The sequence below is a fragment of the Phyllostomus discolor genome, chromosome 3 (genome assembly GCF_004126475.2).
Source record: "Phyllostomus discolor isolate MPI-MPIP mPhyDis1 chromosome 3, mPhyDis1.pri.v3, whole genome shotgun sequence".
NCBI lineage: Eukaryota > Metazoa > Chordata > Mammalia > Chiroptera > Phyllostomidae > Phyllostomus > Phyllostomus discolor.
The window spans coordinates 22922051-22946148 of NC_040905.2; positions in this window are offsets into that span (position 1 = coordinate 22922051).

A 24098-nucleotide genomic window follows, 5' to 3' on the forward strand; every position below is an offset into this window, starting at 1 on the left:
AGGATACCGGGAACGGTCTCTCTCGCATGACTTTCTCCATGGATGTGGCTTCTCTCCTCCCTGGCCTTGTCTGATGACAGAACCCTCTTGGCAAAGCCTAGACCTTGTGTGGCGGGAAATGAGGGCCGTTGGCCCATCAATCACTCAGGTCAGGACTGCTTGTTTTTCTTCCATGAGTCTCCATCACCTTTTTTTTTTTCTTTTTGCCATCTGTGCTGAGAGTGGGCTGATCAGCCTCTGAGGAGCTGTTCCCAGGTTGGGCCCAATGGGGAGTGAAGGGGGGACACAATGACACAAAGCAAATGAGAAGGGGCTGCTGAGGGGACCCGGGCACATGATAAACGCCTCACTGGCCAAGCAGCAGGGGTCCCACTGGCCCCTTCAAATAACAGGCTCTCAGCATGGGAATGTCCTCAAGGTCATCTAAGGGACCCATGACAGTCTGAAGCAAGATCTCAAAATTTTCCTAAAAGGTATTTATGTCAAGAAGGTAATAATTATTTCTTCCTGGAGTTCTCAACTTTGCAAAAGAAAGAGCCGTTTTTATCTTGAGGGGTTCTTAAACAGGCACAGGAAAGGGAAACGATTTGCCAGAGATGACAGTAAGTCTGCTGGAGATTCAAGTGTTTTTACCTTTTCACATATTTTCTTTTTTAAAAAAAGATATCTTGTTTCTTTACAATACACTGTAGTTTATTGTGTTTATGGGATTTATTTTCTTATTGGATCAGAGTTTGCTGGGAATGGGGAAAGAGAGGCTTAGGGAATTTTTAAAACTCTACTTAAACAGTTTGCGTTATTAATTCTCATGAAGAGGAATATTTATTTAAATAGCTGATTCATTACATTACAACCTGGTGGATAAACATAGCAAGGGCCTGAGTCTGGGTAGGAAGTATGGGGAATTAGTAATGAAAAGGATCGGGAGGAGGAGGGGCTGACAGTTGGGAGGCACCCAGGGTTCATAGACATTATTTCATTTAGTCCCAACCTGGGTAAATATTGTGTCTCCACTTAACAGATGTGGAAACAGAGGTGTGAACACAGTAAGTAAACTGGTTTGAGTTCATACAGGTCATAACTGATAGATACGTCAGGGACTGGACCCTGTGTTGGTCCAAGGAAAGGCTCTTTCCTACACCGCATAGTATGATGGAAAGAAAACTGGGTAGAGGGAGGGGTGAGGGAGCTGGAGTTTGCAACCCAGTCCTGACACTGGTTGATTGTTTGGAGTTAGGACAGCCTTAAGAAAAATTGCTTGATTCACCTGAGCCTCGGTTTTCTGAGACATTAAGGTCCTTAACTTTAGGCAAGATACCAGACCACCACTTTTTTCCTGACAAATAACATTTTTCCTACTTTAATGTGGTTTTTGTGTGTTTTTTATTTTTATTTTCAAATTACAGTGTATTTTCAGTTCTGCCCCAATGTTTTAGCAGTTTCCAAAACCTCTCTTCCCTCCGTATCCGCTTTGGAGGGAGGAGTGCAATGGGGCACTGTGGTCTGGTCAGGGACAAAATAAGATCCAGTGGGGAACAGGTGTGCTTGGGTGGAAACAGGCTTTATCAGGCTCAGCTCAGGCATTGCCCACTGATTAATTGAGGTGTAACTTACAGACCAGGAAATGCACACATCCTTATGGTTCAATGGAGTTTGCCAATTGCATGAGCATGTGTAAACCATCACCTATATCAAGTCAAAAAAAAAACACAACTTTTTAATACCCTAGTAAGTTCTCTTGTGCCTCTCTTAGTCAGTTCCACCCCTTCCTTACCTCAGAAGCAACCCCTGGTCTGATTTCTGTAGCCGTGGATTAGTTTTACCTGTCCTAGAACTTGACATATGTGGAATCACACATGTGAGTCCATTTTCAATGCTAGAGGAACATCTCTGGCTCCAGGAAGAAGATGGCAAGTTACTCTCCTATTGATTATCAGTGGTGCCGGGTGCATTCGGTGGGGGAGTGAAGGCCAGAGGGGATATCAGTATTGGTTTCTTTTCCAAGGCGCTTATAAGTTCCTTGAAAACAGGACCTGGTTCTTTGATAGGGCCTATCAATACAGTGAACACATTACTTTTTCAGTTCATACTGATTTAATTAGGCGATTCTTTTACATCCTCTGCATTCACTCATTCATTTACACATTCATTCGTTCAACAGAAATGTATTATTGTCCAATGCTATGTGCATGAGACTGCCTGGGTGGCAGGATCAGTCGGGGAGACAAACAATAAATGCCTTTTGGTGGAATGTACGGGATAGTTTGTCGGGGTGGGAGATGCAATGGAGAGAGTGCCCCGCTGCACACGGTGCCTAGTTAGTAGGCAATTTCATGTCACAATTAACCCGCTAGCATTTGCAAGATGCAGGGTTACTATCGCTCTTTTGACTGGAGCATGAACCAGAATTTGAGTTTCAGACCACATTTTATTACTCATTGCTTTATTTATTCACGGCCTACTATGTGCCAAGCATGGTTCAGTACTCAGACAATACAAAAATAAATGAGGCATGGATACTGTTCTCAAGTTTACTTTTTAGGAGTTACTGATCTCTGGCAAGTCCTTGCTTTTAAAACATCAACAACACTTTCTCCGATGTCTTCGTGCACTGAAAAAAGTTAGTGCATCTAATCCACGTTTTGTTAAGTTTTCATGAGTCACGCCTCAAGCCACTTTGCATGAGGGTCACTGCACAACTTTTAAAGAGGTGTAAGGAACTCACTCTGCTCGGCAAAGACTAAAAGACTGCTTTCCTGCCACGTTTCAGGACCTCACGGGTCCCTAGGTCAGTTCGCTGACAGCAGAGGCTTGAGAAAATAAACTGCACACTGGAAGGCTTACTTCTGGGATTTTGACAATTCCTCGAAAACACAGCATAACGTGTCCCAAGCTAATAAAATCACCACCCCCTCCTGCAATACACACACTCGCTCTTTCTCTCAAGGTTAACCACTGCAGCCACCAGGGGACAAAGGTTTCAGATGTGTTCCCCAGATGAATGTTTGATACCATGGGACAGGACAGAGAAAGAACAATCAGCTCCTCTTTGGCCAAAACTTTCCCATTAGTGCGAATCAGAAATGTGCAGGCTCTGATTGCAGAATAAGTAAACAGGACATAATGGGTTTTCAATAAATGCAGCCCAGCCAGACTCCAAGTCTATTTGGAGAGGTTTATTTGACACGCAGAGCCAGCAGGGGGAATTGAGGACAGAAAGGTAAATGGAGTTGAAGTTCACGAGTGAAAACTGGTGAAAGGGCTGGGTTGCAACCACACCTGTGACTGCAAGCAGGTGAGACTATTCTGATTGCAACGACCTGAGAATCGTTAACAATACCTCTGTCTGAAAAAATCCCTGTTTAATTGTCAGAATAATTAGAAGGAAAAGGGATTTAGAAAGGTCGCGTACTTCTTTTGTTGGGTGGTTTTGTGAATGAAAGAAAGGAAAAGAAAAAACCCTGAGGCTGAGTGTAGTCAAGGACTTAAAATCCCACACCTGGTTGAATGAGAACTTGACCTCCGGTCATTTCTGAAGCCACTTGGTCCTTCATTTCTCTCCCCTGCCTACAGCCGCAGAGCACAAACAGGGTACAAGCCGGAGGAAAGCATTTGGCATCTAGAAATTAAAAATGAATGGTTATGTTCTCATAGACTGAAGTGAGTTTTAATCATTTCTTCCTGATTTTAACCAGAAACAAATTCATTTGTGTACACTAGAACTTGGTTTAACTTAGACTTAAAATAGTTGTAGACTCTAAACAGTCATGGAAGGCTGAGCCACTGAGAAAAAGAGAAAGGCCCTAGTCCCAGATGCAACTCAGGGACCCCCTCCCTCCTCTGGAGCCTGGACCCACTCCAGAACGGCCTGACCTTGGGAGCCTTGGTCGGCCTTTCTGCTTCCTGGGTATTAACTCTCCACTAACAAGTTAATAAAATAATCAACAAAGGACTGATACATTTAGAATACAATCCAAACATTTTTTTCCTCAGCACTCTGGAGTCCCGGGTCATGTTCCCAAGAAGTAGAGCCTGAGACCACGATCCCAGCTTGTGATTTATCCGGGGGGAGTCCTCTTCAGGAAAACCATGTTAAAGGAACAGGTTAGTCAGCTTGAGCTGCTATAACTACATGCCCCAGACTGGGTGACTTTCACAACAGAGATTCCTTTTCTCACAGTTCTGGAGGCTGGAAGTCGGGAGATCAAGGTGGGCAAGCCTGGCTTCTCCGGAGGCCTCTCCCCTTGGTTTGCAGACGGCCGCATTCTCGCTGCCTCTTCACGTGCTCGTCCCTCTGCGCACATGTTCCCCCGGGACCCTCCTCTTCTTGTAAGGACGACAGCCACAGTGGAAGAGGGCCCATTCTAACCATCTCGTTTTAACTCCGTGACCTCTGCAAAGGTCCTATCTGCAAACACAGTCCATGCTGAGGTACTGGGGGCTAGGGCTTTGATATATGACTATGAGGAGACACAGTTCAGTCTATGCCAGGGACAGAGGAGGGACAAGAAAGCAGAAGGAGGAAGATAGCACGTGGCCCCGAGGAAAGCCTAGTCTCCGCTTGGTCCATGGGGTGAGGGGGATGGGGCGTCATTAGTCAAACCACAGATCAGTCTCACCTGGAAGTAAGGAGGCTGCGTCTTCCTATCAGTGTGTCTGTTAGCTCACTGGCCGGACTGCAGTGTGTGGCTGGTAGGGAGGGGATGTTCAAGTGTCTGCCCCGACATCATCTCCAAACAAGACAGACCTGTGAGTCAAGACTATTTTTCCAGAGAGGGTCACACATATGTAAACCTCTAGCCATTCAAGTGCTGATACAGTAGGCTGTGGCACCTCCACACAAGCAGGGCCTGGGCAAGGTACCGACATCATCCTTGACACAGGTCTTCAGGGATCCTCTGCTTGTTACAGAAGCTAACCAGCCAACTGTCTCCATCAGTTAAAGCTCCCCACCCCCGGCCCAGGTTCAACATAGAACATGAGAGGGGACAGAAATGAGATGGCCTGACCCATTCCCTCCCTCAGCACATAGCGCCGCCATCAGCCAGTTGCCCGGGCTGAATTCTCGACTTCCAGTCAACCACTAAATCTGACAGCCATGCCTCCTTATTATCTTTCAAATCCTTCTCTCCATTTTCATGGCCATTGCCCTAGTCCATGGAACCATTTTTTTTCATCCCAATTACTGAAGAGTTTCTTCTCAGATCTCCCTGCTTCCACTCTAAACCCCATCCGGTTCTCCCACAGCAGCCAAACAGGAGCGATTCCCGTCCCCACTCAACACCCTGCTGTGGCTGCCCTTCACTTTGGGTACAAAGTCAGCTCTTCACTGTGGACTGAAGGAGACTTCCCCAATATGGCTGCTGCCTCTTGCCTCAGACCACAACCACACCCCCACCTCATTCTCAGCATCCCAACCACATCAGCAATGTCCTTTCTCAGCACACTATTTACCTGGCAATCCCTGACACCTACCGCCCCCACCAATCAGACGCAGCTCACATAACATTCTTTCTGCACAGCCTTGCCTGACCTTCCTATTGAGTTGGTTGCCTCAGCTGTGTGTTCCTTCTCTCTGGCACCAACCACGCTTAATTGCAATTATTTAATGGTCTGTCTCCCTTACTAGACTGGCAGCTTTCTGAAGGCAGGGTGTGACTCTCTGTCCTTAGCCATCATTCTCCCAACTTGCCCTCCTTGCCCTGCCACTTCATACTGTGTGACCTTGAGCAATTAATTGTAAACTTTCCGTGTCCCAGTTTCCTTCTTTGTGAAATATAAATAATACAACACATTTCTCATAGTTCAGAGGGTAGAATGATTGTGTGTGTGGCAGGTGGTACTTAGAACAGTGTTTGGTGCACAGTAGGCACACTTAAGCGTTCTGTTACCAGGAGACATAGCAGTCACAGCGGTAGCATTAGTATCCCTGGCCCCCAGCAGAGTGCTGGGCACATCAGATAAGAAAAGCAGTCGGTACTAGAAGTGGCCTGGCAGCCAGTTGGGATTGATATCACCGTCATTATTTCTCCTAATAGTTTCGCACATGGTGAAACCAGGAGCTTGAGTGATCCCAGTTTCGGTCTTATCTCTGACTTTCCTGGCCTCCAAGGCAAATATCTAATGCTAGCTTATAATTGACACTAACAGCTTACTTTAATATTAGATAAGGGCAAGAAAACAAAAATCTTCCCGTCAGAACAGGTGGTTAGGTTACAGCGAACCACAACAGTCGCACCTGAAGTTAATAATTTCACAGGGTGAAAATGCCGCATGGGAATATTGTCTGATTCTCATCAAATCCTTGCTCGTCTAGCTGTTTTGTGCAATAAAGTGCAGCCAACAGGAAATTGAGCCACATCACTGCATCTTTCCTGTGGCCCCAGGGGGCTCATCCATCACCTCGTCCCTCTCCAGCTGCCTGTGACCACTCTTTACATCCGTAACATCCGATCAACTCGGACCCACAGCCAGTCTCTGCTGACTCACCAGGCTTCTGGCTTCCCTGGAGAACAACATCCCAGCAGGAACACCTCGCCCTTCTCTGGGCCCCTCTCCCCTCCTTTTCTCCCCCCGCTCCCCCCGCCCCTGCCCACCCTACTGCACAGAGCTTACTGGGATACTCTTGGCCAAGATGCCTGCAGCTGATTAAAACATTTCTCACACCAAACATGTCTGAGCCCATAAACTCAAAGCAGAGCATTTTAGAACTCAACACCAAACCATCTCCTTTCCAGCCACGCAAAGGCAGGAATAACCAGAACAAGAGTCACTTTTTAAACACAATTCCCTATGCTTCACATTTTCCCTCCACGTTGTTTCTCTGCACCTCATTTCTTCCTCTGCTTCCATCACCCTCTTTCCCACTTTTTCCTTATTTTATTTATTTATTTATGTCTAACCTAGTCTAGTCTATCTGCTTGAGTCCTGATCTCATTTCCTGTTTCCTCACTAAGGTTATGATGCTATTTGAACACCTAGCCAGAATTAAGCGGAAAACAAGGGAAAAAAAAAAAAAGGAGCCATCAGATCCATTAAGTAAAACTGCCCACCCTGAGGACACTGTTCCAGTGAATTCTGCCATCCACCCACCCGATGCTCGCAGACACAGGAACATGACTCATCAATGAGACACTGTTGCCACCCGCCTTTCTTCCCCAAGCCATCCTGAAAAAAAGAGGAAGTGGCCTCTGACATCGGGATGTATGAACAAGAGTTCCACTCAGGGCACAAGGCATGAGAACTCCTGCCGCGGACTTCCGCCCTGCTTAGAGGGTACCCATCTCAGGTTTGGTTTTCAAACCTCAAATCTAAAGAAAAACGTCACTTGAAGTATGATTTGTAGGGAGTAACATAAAGGCTGATTCAGAGGGAAAAACAAAGACCAAATAGTACTACTATTATATGACTTCTATGATTTTTTAAATAATTATAGTTTTTAAAAGGAAGATTTGGCAGTGGAGAGAGTGAAAATGAAAAGAGCTATAATTGCCTTTAAAACGCATAAAGCAATATTGGAGGGGATCAATTAGTTGCACTGGTCAATCAAGCTGGAAAAAGATGCAATTAAGCTTGTTCAAAGAAAAGTTTGATTAAAGATTACAAAAAGCTCTCTAATTATGAGGAATGGAAAGAAGATTCTTAGGAGTCTGACAAAGGAGCTTACAAACTTGTTAACCCTCAGACTGAAATGGGAAACCCAACAATTAGAGATGCTTAGGACAAAACAACATTATTCCCAAAATGGATAGCTCCATTCTCTAGTTAACAGAATGCACAAAGAGTTGTTAACTCTTTAGCCATGTTCTCTCCAGATATCCTATCCCGCGGCGACACCAGCCTCCTACTCACTCCCTCCACATGCACCTCGTCAAGGAGAAAGACCCGGGAGCTCTTCTTCTTCAAGAGTTGACGCCAGGACTCCAAACAATACAGGCTCATCATTTGTTCAACATTTTTAAAGTCATCCTCTGAAAAAATGTGATTAGGGGCAAATTGAATATGGAAAGAACTAGAAATGATTAGAGGGTTCGTTAACAACTGTAAAAGCCATCTATGGTAAAAACCTGTGTTTCCTTTTATTCTGCCAGCAATCACAAAAGAATTCATTTCCATCAGTTATTGAGAAAATGTTCATGTTCAGGATGGACACACTGAATCCTATTTCTTTTTCTGGCTTCTCTGCTGAGGGGTGAAGACACACAGCTGACAGTGACCACCTCCTGGGCAACAACTCTTCCCCAGAACCACACTCCTGCTTCTGGGGACTGCCATTCTCGCTTCCAACCTTGCCTAAGAAGAGCAGACTTTTCTGGAATTGGCAGTGAACCAGCATCCACTCTACTTGTTTTCTGAACAAAAAGAAACAGGTTTTCCCCTGTCCCCCCAAGTAATGAGGAGGCATACCCATGCATGAATTGGCAGATCACCTGGTCTTGTAATTCTCACCAAACAGCCAGACTCAGCACACCAATTAACTAATTAAACCAATTAACCAAATGTGTAATTAACTTTAAGAACGGAGCTGTCAACAGAAGCACAACAAAGAAGTTACCCTCCTTCTGGAATAGCCTCGTAGCTTTAAGTCTTTTGTCTTTCTCTTAAAGGCCTACCCACAGAGGGAAAATATTTTCTGGGCACAGCATGAGAGCAGTATCATCACACAGAGGGGTGCAGTCACGCCAAGGGCACTGGTTCCCACTCCAGTTGCAGTCCACAGTCTGCAAGGAAATACGCCAGAGTTTGGGAAGACATCATCCAGAAGACACGGGCCAATTCAAGGTCATTTCTTTTAAAAAACATACATGTTCATTGCAAAGAACAGGGGAATAGCTAGTAATTTCCAAAACAGCCCCTACTAGAAGATGGTCAAGCAGCTGGTCATTGAAACCATTGTTTCTGGAAGAAAAGGAACCAAGAAAGGGAGGATGAAGTGTTGTAGAGGGTTCACACCTGCACACGGAAATCCCTGGGAACGAGGGACCCGTGTGACGGCAGCGGTACCCTGCTCTGTGTAGTTCTGGCGTGTGTCCGTTCCCCTTTGCCAAAACCATAAATTAACTCCTTCCCATAATTACTTTTAGGCAGCTCACCTTATAAAATTTGGGTTTTCAAGTAGCTTCAAAATGTTATTTAGAATGAATGATGTGAAAGACACTAACATAAGCCCATTGCCTTTAAGTAGCTTACATTTAAGGGGCGTGAAACTCACTCAGAAAAAAAAAGTAAGCCACAAAGAATTACATGTTAAACAGCGAATATGTAATACAGACTATAGTCAAATATCGAATGACTGAGTGAGGCAGATCGAGACCTAGACCATCTCTCACAGCATTTCAGAGAAACCCGAATCGTGCGGAGAGGTGCACACGATCAACTCATTAACAGCGACAGTGAGAGCTACAGCATTGGGAAATGTGAAGCTTATCAAGAGAATAAATATGTACCTGAAATCTCATACTGGATTTTCCTGTTCCTCTTTCATAAAAGATGCAGTTTTCGACGCTGACCTTGGGCAAGATCAAAGCTCACCTGTGCTAAGTCAGCACACACTTTCTAATCCTTAAGTAAAAAGATACACTTGTGAACAGTAACACTCCGCGGAGCTCACAGACCCTGCACATAATCAGGGACTTAAAGTGCAATTTATATAACCAGGCAAGGATGTTTAAGGAATCACGTTTCACTCCCTAAACCAAGATCCTGTTGCTGCCCCAAGTGCAGGGCAAGCACTTGGTATTCCTTCAGTTAACCCCTCTGGGCCTCCGTTTCCTCATCTGAAAAAATGAAGAGGTTTTGGAATAGAAAATATCTATGATCCCTCTCATGATTCAAATAGGTTGGGATTTTTTCCCCCAAATAAAGGGACCATACTCTCTGACAAGCAAAAACTTCTGCTCCTAACATTTAAGATCAACCAGAACACTGCAAACTGGGTATGAAAAGCTTTTCTTAAGATAAAGAGATAGCATTTCCCTGAGAGTAATTGCCGGTCTCCTTGAAACTTTAGCTGGGGAACTTATCAAATAAAGAAACCCCTGGTTCCAGACTGTGGGCTGAGACCAGCCAGTCAAACCCAAGGCCTCATGGGAATTTAGAATTACACAGTTGTTGGTCAAGTTGAGAGTAAAGAATGTGAATTTGTTTTTTCCAAGATTCTCCAAGATCCCATGAGCTGGGGTTCAGTGGTCTTTAAATCACATAACTAAAGAAAGCAAACTTCCACAGAGACAGATGTTTATTCTCTGCAAGGCCGCATGCCAAGTGAGGAACCGGTCCCCACATAATGTGCTCCTGTTTCTGTCTGCCTAGAACCCCCAAACCAGCTGTTGTCCACACAGGCTGAGCCTTGGGGTGGAGGATGGAACTGAGAGGCTGAATTCCAATTCTAAGTAAGGTGCTTTGTACAAACAAAGTGGATTTCGTCCTCTCAACCCTGTGCACATTAAGTGTATGAGGACTGCCACGGCATGGATTTGTTAATAACTGTAGCATTCGATACAGTGATTTTCAGTTGATGTGCTGCAAGAGGCACCCTGGTGTGCACACGAATTCTTAAAACATGCAATGCCTGACTATTTAGTCAGAGGCACAGACCTCTTTTCCCTTAGACAGTCAAATAACAAAATGACAACAGCTAATACAACAATAGCCACCTAGTGTGAATGAATCAAAACCATACCTATTATTTTGTCAGATCAGCCAAAAATGTATTTTTAGTGTGACCCAGAATGTTAGTGTGCGGTTTATGGGTGCTGTGAGATGGACAAGGCTGAAAATCACTGATCTGATAGACTATTAACATCACATGTAAAATGTTCAAACATTTTCTGAATTCCATTGAGTAAATTCTAAGACAGTCAAGAAAGAGATTAAAAGTAAGTCCATGACAAATAGCACTTAAATATATAAAAACATGTCTTGGTCCATTCAGATTGCTGTACACAATGTCGTAGAGAGGGTGGCTTTTAAACTACAGAAATGGAGTCCTCACAGTTCTGGAGGCTGGGAAGCCCCAGATCAAGGCATCCCCGATTCAGTATGTCGTGAGAGGCCAATTCTTTGTTCTTCGACTGCCTGCTTCTCACCTTGTCCTCACATGCTGGAGGGGACAGAGGAGCTCTCTGGGGTCTCCCTTACAATGCCACCGATCCCATTCAGGAGGGCTCCATCCTCATGATCTGATCACCTCCTCAAAGCCTCACCTCCTGATACCATTTCTCTGGGGTTCAGGTATCAGCATGTGAATTTGGGGAGGACACAAGCATTCAGTCTATAACAAACATGTACACGCAAATGCTATTTCTCTTGGATTTACATTAATTGCCAAAACAATGATATGTTGAACACTTGCTGAGTGCCTGCCTAGGGTCTGGGAATGTGGACAGAAGTGGGGATAAACAAGTCAGTCACATTTCATGAACTCAAGGATGTTGTAAACTAGAATGATGTAAAGATATTTATTTGGGTATTTCATATAAAGCTTCAGTATTTGATGCTATTAGAATCTTGACTTTATTATGTTCCATTAATTATTTGGGGATTATTTTTCTTTTTAAAAAGACAATGACAGGAAATACAGATAAATTTGGTACTGTCTTCAAGCATACTATAATATACACAATTTTTGAAAATCATTTGTAAGACACAAAGCAAACTGATTTTTATGGTACTGGGCTTTGAGGTCATTGCAGCATATTGGGCTCGATATTAAATGTTTGTCACTGCAAAATAAAATTATAGTAATAGTTTTGAAGACATTACACAGCTCTAATTTGCTTGTGTTTTACTGATTTTTAAAAAATGCTAAGAGGTTCATTTATGGATCTCCCCAGTTGACACTTTTTCGAATATAGAAACAAAAGCCAGAAAGGGAACATTCAGAGCCTTTGCAAACGGGGAGTCATCTCATCTCTAAAGCTGACCAGCCACATGAAGGTCAAACTACTTCCTCAGGGCAGCCCAGAAGCTTGAGAAAAGTCCCAGAAGTTCTGGAGGAGAAAGCAGAGCTTCCCAGAGGAGGAGGCCACGCTGCCCTCTGCCTGCCAGGACCCCTAAGCCTCATCCTTTCCTCCCAGCACCCACCCCTGAGCTGCAGCTTCCTCACGTGGGACGTACATTTTTCACGCATTTATTGACATAGAGTAAGATAAACATCTTACATCCCAATGAGAAGAGGCTGAAAGTTGTGGGATAATGTGACTGACTCCCTCCTGACCTCAACATGTTTGCAGATCGAACGGCCTTCACACACACTGACGTGATGACGTGCAGTTTTGGCTCTTATTAGCCTTTTTAGTAAGAACTGTGGTTTACTTATCTTCCTCCCCTCAACGCACAGATCTGGACGAATTTGCTCTAAAAAACAGCGATGAGCAACCTTCCCTTTCAACTCTGTGGACTGAGTTAGGGACAAAACTAACTGAGGTCAGTCATTCACCAGTTATGACGGGCACAATGAACAAAATACACGAAATGATGGGACCGCTGTACTCTACGTTTTCAGACTAGCTCAACTCTCTGCAAACAGAGGCCTGTTCTCTCCAAAATGGCACGTGGCTCCCTTCCTGGAAGCTGCTTCAGGACAGCTCCTGCTGCACCTAGACTCGACCCCCACCGTCTCCAAAACTGCTGGAGAGGGTCTGTCCGCAGACCCTGCCCCTGTGAATGTGAACCTGCAGTACTATTCCCTGTGGCAACACACACACACACACTCTCTCTCTCTCTCTCTCTCTCTCTCTCTCTCTCTCACACACACACACACACACACACACACACACACACACGTGGTGTTAGAGTGCTTCCTAACTTGATCTTCTGTTCCTAAATGACAATTAATTTCTGGGGATTTCCTTCAGGAAGGACCTCGCTTCTGCACAAGATGCAGTGCATACATTGACTGGTTAAGCAGTTCCCTTGAAAAATAACCCCCTTTATTCATAGGATTTGGGAACCAGTGTAAGTAAAAGCACTGGCAAACAAAGCTTGAAATAATTTTTCCTCCATGTAATCTCTTTTAAATGGACTGGTTGATTTATAAATCGAGTAATCATACTGCAAACTCTGTTCAGGAAGGAACATATGTTAATGATTAGAAACTATTGGGGGTATCTTCACGGTGTATTAACTCGGATGTATGATGTATGCACAGTGGCTACCAGACTGTGTGGCTATTTCTGCTTCACAGTCGCCCTTTGCCTACTCCGCCAACTTAGTCAGTGGAGCTCGGGCATCTAGAGCTGAAATACAATGCACAGCGAAAACCTGATCTCTCAGTGACCTGCCACTCCGAGTGACGGGAGAGCCCGTGAACACAAGGGGCAAGGACCACGGTGCCTTCCACTGGCAGAACTCACTGTTAGGGACATGCTTGCTGACTATCATTTTTCTTCTTCTTAAATTAAAAAAAAAAAAAACACCATTACAACCATTCTGTCAGTTAACAGAGCCAGGAAAGATTTTCGTAGCTAAAACACAAACTTCCCAGAGGGACCAAAGGCTTTGTCACACTGAAGACAATCAGCATAAATAGCTCTCTGATGAAATTAGCTGGCCTTTGTTAGACGTTGACTACCTTGTTATTTAGCACAGAATGTTATTGATTCTCCAAAGAAAAGTAAGATGAATTTTTTTTCTAAAATCATGCAAAAACTACCAACTTGTACCATTAAAGTTTTGACTCCAGATAAGATAAAGTGGAACTAACCTGAATTGCTGAAGTTTTTAAAGATGTTTATAATTCTTTATAGTCATCATTCTCACAGTCTTTGCGTGCACCGAGTCACTGCTAATTCAACTGAAAAGATAAAAGTTTTGCCCAAAGTATAAGCTAAGTGCAAAAAAGTAGTAATTTTCTTGTTTCTCTATCTTTTTTGAACTTCCAGGGGACAGACAAATGTACTAGTTTTATTTTAAACAATCCTTTAAAATATTTGAGAAAATGCATATGAACTGTAAAAAATCAACCATTAGGAAATAAGATTACAAAAAAGGGAAGAAAAGAATTCACAGCTCTGGAAGAGAAAAGCCCTCTAGAAATTATCTCAACACTTCTGCTCCCTTTAAGGAAACATACTGAGCGAGCGACCAGACTGCTGCAGTCACCGGAGGAGAAAATGTGGAAACAGAGTTTGTCATCAGTATCAGGATGCTGACGTCATCAGGTCCCTGGAACCACAAGGGGGGGAGGAGGCAAGAGGAGGGATTTATGTTCCGTGCTAGAATGGAGACCACATCATGTCACACACGTGCCGCTTGCTTCACCTGAACGTAGGCTGGTGGTCTCAGGTGAAGGGCAATATAACAATAACATTGTGACAATTTTGCACAGTAACAGGTGATTACTAGGCTTAGTGTGGTGTGCCGGCTGTAAGCTATGTAAAGGTTGAATCACTATATTGTACACCTGAAATTAATATAATATTGTAATCCAACCATACTTAAATTTATAGAATAGTCTGCATTCGGAATTAAGTGGACAGAGATACATTTGATAGTCTTCCAAAGATGAGGTTCTAAACTATCTAAATGAGGTTCTGAACATGTTCTCCCTTTCTTGCTGACATCCCCAAAGATTTTTTCCTGGCTTGTCTAGCCCACACGGGTTGACACAGAACTCAGATTCCTTGGCTGGGGTTTACTCCACTCTCTCACTTTTGAGAGAAGCAAAGGAACTCCCTGCCTTCACCCCCTCTCCTTCCTATCGCTGGTCTGTCCATAGGTCCCGAAGTATGGATGGATTAAACTGTGTAGTCAGGACCAAAGAGCAAAGAGACATCCCCACATTTCCACCTCTTTCTCTCTCCAGCCAGTTTATTATCAATCGTCATCAATAGACTATTCACCACTCGAATACCTGCGAATGGCCGGACTAGAGGAAGAGCCCCCGTGTCAAGAAAGTAATACAGACTGATGGTGAGCACCCAGGCTCTCCTGCGAGGCCGTAACCAGCACGGCTTTCAGCCACGACTAAAGTTACCAACTTGGAAAACTGTTTCAATAGGAAACATTCACTTTGAGATGGTGATGCCTGACTGTCAGCACCAGACTCACTGGCCTTCACCCCAGATGAACGTTTCACCGACAACCACTGACTGTCCCCACTCTGGCAGTGGTCCGCTGTGTTGACCACAACCACGGTTTCCTTGCATAAATGTAAACCATACACGAGGTGCATTATTGAGCCCACTATTTAAATCGATAATCTGGCAAATCCTGTGGCAAATTAATGAAAACATTAATGGTAAAACCATGCCCTTCTAGTGCTTATTTTGTAAATCTATTGTTTTGTGTTACTAGGTTTGCTAAAAATAGGGCTTGCGTATCGGTTATATGCATTTTCTCTCACTGGTCTAATACCTTGTTACTATTTTTTTCCTGCACCGAGAGTGAGTAGCTCTCATATTAGTGCCAAATGTATGCCAGGATCTGTTAAAGGGAAGCCAATTAAGAATAAACTCTTCCACTATTTAGGCAATTTTTCAGGCAAGCTATTGGCAAGGAACAATCAGAGACAGTGTGTGATTGTTTCGATGTACAGACAGGATTCTGATTCTCTGGCTTTGAATCCCAGTTCTTACGAAAGCCTCTAAACTTGAGTTTACCACTACTACAAAAAAATGTCCATGATAATAATAGCACCTTCCACATTGAACTATAGTGAAAACTTATAATTAATAAGGTCATGAATATGATAAATTTAGCACAGTGCCTGGCAGAGAGTAAATGCTGAGTGAGGGCCAGCCAGCATTACCAGCATAAAGATCTACCGGCTTTTTAAAAATGGAAAATGCTCAGAAATGGCTCCAGTGGGGCACTGGATGCCCACAGAACATTTATTATGGCAGCCTCGGCACCGTAAGTCCCTTTAAGTCCTTTCCCTTCGCTAGCTGCAGAAGAGTTGAACTGAATCAGAAAAAGTTTTCGCTAGCTTGGAACAAAGGTTGGCAGCAGCCACAGGGCCTCCGTCCACACACATGCACCCCCCGCCACCCTCCCATCTTCATTGACTCCCATCCACATTGTGCCAAGCAGATCATCAACAGGATATGGAGTCATCTTCCGTGGTCCCAGCTGGCTTTGATTGTGCTATGATGGCTTGGCTATTGCGCCTGCTAGACTGAAAGCATATCTCAACTTCAGCCCTTGAATGCAATGTTGTTTATATTTGCCCAATACTCCCGCCTCCCTTTGGGTCACTTAAAGATCATGCCAAACGCCTTGTTTCTTTTATCTGGATAGAGTCTCCCATAAAAAGTATTTGAAACAGTTACTTTCTTTGACATTTTGCAGAACTGGAAGGGAGTTTTCATAGCTACATGGTGTTTCCCTCCCCAAAGCCTGGCTCCACATACAGGAAAAGCGATCCTTCTAAAATAACTCTTTTGGCCCTGGCTGGTGTGGCTCAATGGATTAAGTACTCGTCTGTGAACCAAAGGGTTGCTTGTTCAATTCCCAGTCAGGGCACATGCCTGGGTTATGGGACTTCCTTCTCTTTCTGACTCTGTACTCCTCTCTCTAAAAATAAATAAATAAAATATTAAAATCACTCTTTCATTCCAAACCACTCACTGCCTTCAGCACAGTAAAAACCAAAGTCCTTAGATGGCTTATGAAGCACCACACAATCTCCATTCGCCCCCACCTTATCTTTCTTTACTGTCCTCTTCGCTCCTGTGCTTGCTTTGAACACACCTGAGCATTCTTGTACCTCAGGGCCTTTGCACTTGCTATGACTCTACCTGAAATGCACTTTGCCCCAACTATCCACGCAGCTCAGTTCTTGGCTTCCTCCTGGTCTCAACTCAAATGCCACCTTATCAGTCAGGCCTTTTACCGTTCTGTGTAAAATAGAACTCTTCCTCTCACCCCTCTCTATTTCTTTACTCTGTATGCATCAACACCTTACATATCATATTGTCTCTTGCACTAAGAAGACCCCTGCTTTGTTTACTTCATCACCAGCACTTGGACCCAGAAAACACTTAGTAGATGCTCAGTAAACAGTTATTGAATGTTGACAGAGCCACTCTCTAAGGGTTTCAGCAGCAACTAGGTCTCTCGTTCTAGTCTGCACATTTACCCATCAAATGGACACATGGCTAACATCTTTTTATCGGTCAAATTACTTTTTTCAATGTGTTCATGTTTTTAAAGTTTTTTCTGTGCTTTCTATACATGTTTCCACATCTCTTTTTCACTAATATCCTGGGATGAATTATATCATTCTATTCCCTGATTTTTTTTTACATTAAGCTGCAGAACACAAATTGTGGAAACCGATCATCTAGCTTCATCAATGCCTCTGTAAATTAAAACGTATGCATGAGCTTAGCTTAAAAAATGTGTTTCACTCAAACTTAACACACTCTCCCCACCTCTTAAGGCTCCAGAATCACCCCATTCGTAGCCGTGGGCACATGAGTTTGCACGTTTGATATCTGGGTGCACATAGGTAGCAGCCCCCTTGCAGTCTGCTTTGGCATTTTGCGGGTGCTCTGGAGCTCTGCGGGAGCATGTGCTCCCAGCAAGGTGTACGTCTATGCACACAGGGCAGATCCTTCTGGTGTGAAGCCAGAATGTTGGATGTTTGAAGCTGGTTGTATCTTGCTTTCCTGTTCCCTCTTAAAAGCACTGACGCAGCATAAGGGCGGGGGCTAATATGGAATTTAAATTTCTATGGAAAGATAAGGAGAGAACAAAATGAAAGAGCTCACAAGGTTCCATTGTTGAAGGAGAGAATGCTGAGAAAGGCAAACTTTCCCTCGCCTCACTTTCAAATGAGAACGAAAAGGGACTAATCGGGAAGAATGACAACAGCGAGAACAGGGGAATCCGGAAGAAATGGAAAGAATAGCATTAACTTTGGCTTGATGGTTTCAACTCATGATGGAAAATTCCGGACCTCGCTCTCATTTCTCTTACTCCTTCCATTGGTAAGACTGCCCTCCTCGTCTAGAACCTCCTCCCGCCGGGGAAAGACAGGAAAAAGGGAGAAGACACTCATTACCTCCAGCAACTCGGGGACTCCCTACCCCAGAAAGATAAAGGGCTGCTCTCCTACTAGCTGTACGTCTTGAGCAAGTTACTCAGCTTCTCTCTGCCTGATGGAAGTAATACCAATAATGCTTCTGCTTAGGGTATGAGGAGGACTACATACATTAGTGAATGCAGAGCACTTAGAATAATGCTTGGCACAATTGAAAATAAATGGTAGCCTGTGTCCCCCGTGTCTCAGAAGTGTCTTCCCTTGTCCTACATAAGGTCAAAGACTTGCAGCCCGCGCTGCCTTTAGGAAGCAGAAGCTCTCTCCTCCGAACTCCAGTTCTGTGGCCCTCACCCGGAGGCAAAGCCACCCAACCACTCTCAAGACCAGGGATGGCTCTGCTCAAATGGAACCTCTCTTTTGGCACAACCGACTCATCAGGGGAGTGAGTGTTAATCCAGATCGTGTCTGTGTGAAGGGCAGCATGCTATCCAGAATCCTGGTAATGAGTCAGTGCTGAACGTGGTTGAACTTGGGGGTTTTCTAGGAGTTCGCCTACTTGCTTTATTTTCCTCTCACCTACCAAGAGCGCATGTAATGCAGATTCCATTCTAAAGGCTTGATACAGGTGTATCTCTGTACCTAGATCCTCAACCTTAAAGAAAATACATAAAATTTGTCAAGAAAGATCTTAGTTCAGTTCTTTCCTCCACAATGCGTTTTCCCCTGACCCAGGTGGTCCCGAGTGGAGTGAATGCATGGGGTTGGCTCTTTGTCCTTGAAGGCAAAGCAGGAAGGGGCAGGATCCTGGTGACTGGAGGTGTTGAGGCCATTTAGTCAAAGCAGCCACGGGATGACCCCTGTGGGGAACAACCACAAAGCTGCAGCATAAAGCTAGATGATGTGTTTGTACAGTTTGTTAAACAGTCACCCATAGATCAGTGTGTTCAAAAAAAAGTCAGGGAGTGGAGGGCTACCCAGCACCACCTCCAGCATCTGATCATTGGAGGGGGCAGGGGGAGATGCTGGACCATAGAGCTCTGTAGTCTAACTAGGGGCTGTAAACCCATCAAAAAGCCCACAAAAGTGTGGGAAGTTGATTGGTCATTTAGAAAAAGCAACTGGTCCATCACTAACCCAGACTAATAGAAACCCAGAGGAACAAAGAATCAATCCCTCTCTCTCTCTCTCTCTCTCTCTCTCTCTCTCCATAATGCACTTGCCCCTACATTCACGTTCTCTCTCACTTGCAAGCATGCAACCATGTGGCTCTAGCAGCTACCAGGGCCCACAGCAGACTGCACATGCTCCGAATGACTAAGCTTTAATGTGAAACAGCCACTCTGGAGACTGGCTTTTGTTTTGACCTTGCTGAGGACATGGTTGGACTTTTTCCATGGCAGGACAGATAGAGGGGGAACACAGAGGCAACCTTCCACACGAACAAACCATCTTGCCACGCCACAGTCCCCTGTGCATGGGTCCTTAGAGTGCTTTCCTCGGGATCCCATGGAAAAGCCTGATTTCCACCGACAACAGGAGGAAGGCTATGCAATTCCAGGCACCATCCCTACAGAAAGAGTCATCCCCCGGGAGCAGCCACACAGCCTACGAAAGAAAGGGGAGTGACTTTTATTGAGTACTATTGCATACTGAGGCCGGTACAGGGGTGTTATGTGCGCATTTCAATCTTCGAACAATAGTATAAATTAGCTGTTACTAGCCCCACTGTCGTAATGAGGACTCTAAGCTGAGACTTAACTGACCTGCCCACAGATACAAAGTGAACATAGGATAGACTGGACTGGCATTCTTCACTACGAACACCAGGCCTCCCCGCGAGGCCCAGTGCCGCACTGGTCTTCATGCGATGTGCCGAGTTTTCACCACATTCTAGGTGTCCACAGCCTGACCGGCACAACCTGGGAGTATGCTGTCATGGCAAAGGGAAACCAAAATAAGGGAGATCAAATTCATGTAGTAATAACCTGACTTTGAGATGAGATTATCCTAGACGATCTGTGTGGGCTCAAGGTCAGAGAAGAAGAAGTGACACGAGAAGCAGAGGGAGAGAGAATTACAGATGCTCACACGGCCGTTGGAGATGGAGGAAGCGGCCACAGTCCAGGACGGTGGGAGGCCTCTGGCAGCTGGCAAAAGCCCACAGACAGATGCTCCTCCAGAGCCGCCAGAAGTAACACTGCCCTCTGACACCTCACGTTGGCCTAGGAACACCCACTTCTGCCCCCGGACTTCCAGAACTGTAAGTTCACAAATCGGGTTCTTTGGAACAGCTGAATTTGCTGTAATTTGTAACAGCAGCAATACAAAACAAATTTACTTTGTTTTGCTACAAATGTTCCTGCTACATTAGTTATTACTACATTGCAATTTACATCAGAAGTCAGCAAATGTTTTCTATAAAGGGCTAGGTGGTAAATATTCTAGGTTCTGTGGGCCAAGAGACCACGTAATTTGCTATTGTAGCAGGCGATAGCCACAGACAACAGAACGTGAGTGGGCCTGGCCGGGGTAGCAGCAGTTACAAAACAGGCTGCAGAGGGGCTCTTCTTAGAACCCTGAGGGAATGGCACACAATAGGAGGGGGCCTTGAGACACCTGACCTCTTGAAATTAAATAGCACTGTTAGTGGTATTATTACAGTAATGCAGCGGTATAATGCTCACTGCACAGTTTCTTCTTCTGGAGTTTGGCCTCTCCGGAATATAGCATATTCCCAGGTGCTAGGATGGAAAAGAAAAAAAAAAGCACTGGATTGGGAGCCTGGACCCCTGGTTCTAGTTCTGGTTTTGCTAACACCAGTGCACCTATGTGACCATGGGTAGGTTGTTTCACCCCCTGACAGCATAGTATCTTCAAATATAAAGTGGCGCTGTGAGTCTAGAAGGTGATGACCCACTGAGTGCCCTGCAGGTTCCTTTTTCTCGTGATTTCCAGCCGGGTCGCTGATTGGGACAGGTCAACCAGGAATGAGGTGGAGTCTCGGGGTGACCCAGTTCATCTCTGCAAGTGGTATTGGTAGGGATTTCATCAACGCCCCGGCCACAGGAGGAATCCAACCGAAGCAGAGAGTTCCTTCAGTTGTCTGACCACGGTTAAATTTATAGACTTGGAGGTGAGAGAAAGGGTGAGACAGAGGAGTAAAACTGCAGCTAAAGCAAACAATGAGAAGAAGCAGGAGCCTGGAGAATCTTGAATTCAGAAACTAAGCTCAGCTGGTTCTCAGCAACAAAAGCCTTGGGTAGACGGGAGACCAGCCCAGTGCGCTGCCACTTAGCACAACGGATGTGGCCCAAGTGTCCACAGGTAAAAGCTGTACATCCTGAATCGCTTTGCACTGAACTTGCTTACTGGCTCCCGACACAAGTTGTCGGCTGAAGAATAAGGAAAGGGTGGGGAACACAAGCAGTTTTGCTCCAACCAGGAGAGGAGCAGTACACGGCACCACAGGGAAGGGGAAAGCCAGTCCTCCAAGAGCGGCAGCCCCTGCCGCGTCACAGACAGATGCCCTTCAACTTCAGCGGGCATCCCGTAGCCACTAACCACAGGTGGCTTTCCAAATTTAAGTTTAAATTCCTTAAAAGCAAATGAAACTAAAAATTTCACTTCTCAGTCGCACTAGACGCATTTCAAATGCTCCGTAGTCACGTGTGGCTGGTGGTTACCACATCGGCCCGGAGAAATGCACGTTCCCATCGTGGCGTCAAGTTCTGTCGCCCAGCACAGCTCTAGACCTGTGCTACCCCAGCGTGGCAGCCGTGAATTGCATGTGGCTGTTTAAATTAATTAAAATTGGGAACTGTGTTGCTCGATCACACTAGCCGCATTTCAAGTGTGCAATGGCCACGTGACACATCACAGATATAGCGCATTTCCATCACTGCAGGAAGTTCCATGGGACAGCACAGCCTGTGAGCCAATGTCGTGATCTTCTTCTGGACCATTGGCGTGACTTTCAGATCAAACACCATAGCTGTCTCAGAAAAGGGGCGGGGCTAGATGTAGCTGGAGACTCAGGGCCCTGGCTCCATGGATTTCCGTGGCATTTATGTCAAGGTTTTCTCTCTCCATTTCTTTTTTTAAATTTTTTTGTCTCCTCGGTTATCACAGTAACTCCCAGCTGCAGTAGGTATTATGACAAGCACCCCCTGGCTCAAGTTTCAGATGCTGTTTCCAACTGAAAGAGGAATAGAGGTCACTCCCAGACTCCCCTCCAAGCCTCAGCCCCCTCCCTATTCACCTTGAAACACTGTGTCAAAGGAATTTCCCAGGAAGGGAGTGGAGGAGGAGTTGGAGTCTAACGAGGGGTGGAAAGATCTCCCTGAGATTTATTACGGCCCTCAGATGCCCTTCACGCATGAGCGCCCCCTTCTGTGATGGAAGAAAGGGTCCTCAGTGTCGAAGGAGGAGGGGGGATGCTTAGACAGCGCTGTAGCCCCATCCTCCGCACACCACACACATTGACATGCAAGCCCTCTGCAGCTCCATACAGAGAGACAGAGAGAGAGAGAACTGTTTCTATGTGTGACAAATGTTTTTCAAATTATAAACATATGCCTTTCGAAGCCCTCTGATTCTCCACAAACGTCACTGCCCACGGCCACTAAACATCCCCCTCGCTGCTTCTAAATCGGGAGCTGGGTTAGTAGAAATATGTGATACCTCTGTGTATCTTGGCCTCCTCTCCTGCTTAAGAAACACCTCCTCAAAGTCACTTGTTTGGGTTTAAACCACCAAGGTAGATGGCAGTTTGGGGGAGGGCAACAGATACTCTACTGGAGAACGCAAGAACGCCCTGGATTTTACTTCATGGGTTTTCACATTAGCTCAAATTCATTAACCACATTTATCTAGAACTAACTATGGTTTGTAGAAGCACATTGGTGGGGGTAAGGGACACTGGGAAATGTACTTCCTAAATACAAAACACTGTCCTGTAGACACGGGGGACAGAAGGAAGGCCCTGAATGGAATTTGTAAAATCCGAAGGTAAGTAGCGTTATCTAACCCAAATCTGCCCTGGATACAGGAATCCCCACCGTGTTCCCAAAATGTAGCTCTGTAGCCTCTGCCTACACTCTGCAGGAGATTCATTTTGTTAATTCAAACTGCCAGAGATCAGAACAGGCCTGCCCCACGTTATCTTCCCCTAAATTCAGGCATGGTATACATATGGATGAAGAAACGTGCCTCAGTGTTCCCTGTCTCTTAACCCCTAGCAAGGAATCAGAGTGCAGCCTCACCCTGCTGCTGGATTGATACAGTTCGATACTCTCCCTCCCACTGCTGGGATAAACCTCTCTCCGTCTATTGGATGATTCTAGAGACTGATTCAGGTTTCTCCCTGCTGCCAATTTTCAAAAGCAGAGGGGGTGGAAGTGAGCATACGCAGCATTTCTATAGTGGCCGTGACTGTAATGTGTGTGTGAGAAGCCGACTCGTGTCATTCGATGCAGCCTCAGGGGCCGAACCTTAACCAAAGTAAAGCTGACGAAGTGAGGTCAACCGCTCTAGCTCTGCCTTTTCTGCGACCTAAAATAGGATGTTTGTGTCTCCTCCCAAGTCTGGTAAACTTGCACTAGCTGGTTCACAGCCCCATTACCACTACACGGGTGACATGCATTTCAAACAAACTGCTGTGTTCAAAACACGCTGGCTTTCTGTGGGAAACAATGAGGAAGACACAATGAACTAAGATGCCCCTGCTTCTGAAAGAGGCACAGAATATATATATATATATACACACATGTATGTACACACACACACACACACATATGTATATATATAAATATATATATATAATTTCAACAAGGTTTTTTTTAAATAATGAAAGTGAAAGACTTTGGAATGTATCAAAGCTGGTCAGAATTAGAATTTATTCTAAAACTTAAGAATTAAAAAAAATTTAAACATCTAAATTGAGTAACAATATGGACTCCCTGAATGTTAAAAAAATAGAGTAGGATCTAATTTTTTTAAGGGTTATCCTGCAAAATAAGGAGGCAGCACATATTTAGTGACAGCTGTCCTTAAGAGAAATGAGGAACCGCTCACGGATTGCTCTGTCTCCAATGACTGATGGTTATGGAGACAT